A 3023-nucleotide genomic window follows, 5' to 3' on the forward strand; every position below is an offset into this window, starting at 1 on the left:
GTTAACTTTGTATTCTCTATGGAAAAAATGCCATCATATCGATGAATGACAAGTGGCACTAACAATGTAAAATTATTAAATGATAAAATCTACTTCTTATTACCAAAAATACATTTCAAATGCTGTACAAAATGATATGATAAGCACTGGGTGTTAGATGCAACTGATGAATTACTGAACTCTATATCTGAAACTAATGATGTACTATATGTTGGTTAATTGAATTTAAATAAAAAATATTCACGTTGTGAATAAAACCTTTTATAAAATAGTATGTTTCCTTTTTCACAATGGATTTGTTGCCAGAACACAGGTGTCATGTAAACTACCACGACACCTAAACCAAAATGGGAAAGGAAAAGACTCATATCAACATTGTCATCACTGGACATGTAGATTTGAGCAAATCTATCACTACTGGTCATCTGATCTACAAATGTGGTGGGATCGACAAAAGGACTATTGTAAAATTTGAGAAGGAGACTGCTTAGATGGAAAAGGCCCCTTCAAGTATGACTGGGTTTTAGATAAACTGAAAATTGAATGTGAACATGGTATCATCATTGATACCTCCCTGTGGAGATTTGAGAACAGCAAGTATTATGTGACCATCATTGATGCCTCAGTACACAGAGACATTATCAAAAACATGATTACAGGCACATCTCAGGCTGACTTTGATGCCCTGATTGTTGCTGCTGTTGTTGTGAATTTGAAGCAGGTATCTCCAAGAATGGGAAGACCCGTGAACATGCCCTTCTGGCTTACACACTGGGTGTGAAACAACTAATTATTAGTGTTAACAGAATGGATTCCACTGCACCACCCTACAGCTAGAAGAGATATAAGGAAATTGTTAAGGAAGTCAGCACCTACATTAAGAAAATTGGCTACAACCCTGACACAGTAGCATCTGTGCTAATTTCTGGTTGGGATGGTGACAATATGCTGCAGACAAATACTAACATGCCTTCGTCCAAGAGATGGAAAGTCACCCATAAAGATGGCAAAGCCAGTGGAACCATGCTGCTTGAAGCTCTGGATTGTATTCTGCCATCAACTCGTCCAATTGACAAGCCCTTATGTCTGCCCCTCCAGGACATCTACAAAATTGGTGATATTGGTACCGTCCCTCTGGGTTGAGTGGAGACTGGTGTTCTTAAACCCAGCATGGTGGTCACCTTTGCTCCAGTCAGTGTTACAACCATAGTCAAGTGTGTTGAAAGGCACCATGAAGTTTGAGTGAGGCTGTTCCTGGGGACAATGTATGCTTCAATGACAAGAACCTATCTGTCAAAGATGTTCATTGTGGTAAAGCGGCTGGTGACAGCAAAAATGACCCACCAATGGAAGCATCTGGCTTCACAGCTCAGGTGATTATCCTGAACCATCCAGGCCAAATCAGTGCTGGATATGTACCTGTGCTGGACTGTCACCCAACTCACATTGCTTACAAGTTTGCTGAGATGAAGGAGAAGATTGATCATCGTTCTGGAAAAAAGTTGGAAAATGGCCCCACGTTCTTGAAATCCAGTGACGCTGCCATCATTGATATGGTTCCTGGCAAGGTCTATATGTGTTGAGAGCTTCTCTGACTATCCTACTCTGGGCCATTTTGCTGTTTGTGATATGAGACAGATGGTTGTTGTGAGTGTCATCAAAGCAGTGGACAAGAAGGCAGCTGGAACTGGCAAGGTCACCAAGCCTGCCCAGAAAGCTCAGAAGGCTAAATGAATATTAACCCCAATACCTGCCACTGCAGTCTTAATCAGTGGTGGAAGAATGGTCTCATAACTGTTTGTGTCAACTGGTTGTTAAATTTAATAGTAAAAGACTGGTTAATGGGTGCATTGCATTGTAAAACCTTCAAAAGGAAAGAAGAATGTTTGTGGACCATTTGTTTTGTGTGTGTGTGTGTCAGTTTTAAGTTATTAATTTTTAAAATCAGTACTTTTTTAATGGAAACAACTTGACCAAAAATCTGTCACAGAATTTTGAGGCCCATTAAAACAAATGTTTAATGAGAAAAATAAAAATAAAATAAAATAGAATAGAATAAAATAATACATGTTTTTATACTATCTTCAGAGAACATAATCATGGAAATTTACATTTTAAGTGACATAAGAAACAGACTGAATGAACCATAATTATATTACTCAGTTTACTGACACCAGAAATGTTTGTTTTTTTTACTTAAACTTAAGGTTCATATTTAAAATACATATAATAAAGTCTATACTTGTCCAATATGGTAGCCACAAGTCACACGTCCTTTATATTTACATTTAAATTAATCAAAATTAATAAAATTTAAAATTTAGTTTCTCCATCATACTAGCTGCTTTTTTAGTGCTCAGTAGCCATATACTCATCATTACAAAAAATGTTGTCAATTCTGCTATGTATAGTAGAGATAGTGATATGAGAAATATATGTATCTTGAAAATATTTAAGGATTTTGAGAGAATTTATATTTTTCCCACTTGTAGACCACTTGACCTTCAGAGGAAAGGCACTTATAATTTCTAAATTCTGATCAGTTCTATATGATTATACAACATCTCCATCAATCATTCTAATTAGAACCAGGAAATATTAAATTAAGACTTTTCTACTTCACGCACTTTTGAAAATAGCTTTCCTAATTTCATTGACCAGCTATCCACCAAACTGATGACAAGGCTGAAGAGTACAAAGAGAAGATTATTATATATAATTTTACTGATTGCTTCCATTATAATAATTATATTCTACTTAGTTTTAAATTCATTTAAAAACTTAGGGATAAGGATGGTATATCAGTCAGGATTCTCCAGAAAAACTGAATAGGGAAATATATATATATTGTATATAAAATATATGATTTATTTCTAAGAAATTGGCTTATACAATTGTAGGAACTGGCAAGTATGAAAACTATCAGGCAGGCCAGCTGATTAGAAACTCAAGTGAGAGTTAATTCTGCAATCGTGAGGCAGAATTTTTTTTTCTCCAGAAAACCTGTTTTTGCTTTTAAGACC

The 3023-nt window shown here is 35.8% G+C and overlaps 1 pseudogene; it reads left to right on the plus strand.

The window, feature by feature from the left end:
- The first annotated feature begins 347 nt into the window (after positions 1 to 347).
- LOC114223703 (elongation factor 1-alpha 1 pseudogene) lies at positions 348 to 1749 on the plus strand (annotated as a pseudogene).
- Positions 1750 to 3023: the final 1274 nt, after the last annotated feature.

The sequence above is a fragment of the Eumetopias jubatus genome, unplaced genomic scaffold (genome assembly GCF_037043125.1).
Source record: "Eumetopias jubatus isolate StellerSeaLion01/CBP00866 unplaced genomic scaffold, mEumJub1_p1.0 scaffold_11, whole genome shotgun sequence".
Taxonomy (NCBI): Eukaryota; Metazoa; Chordata; class Mammalia; order Carnivora; family Otariidae; genus Eumetopias; species Eumetopias jubatus.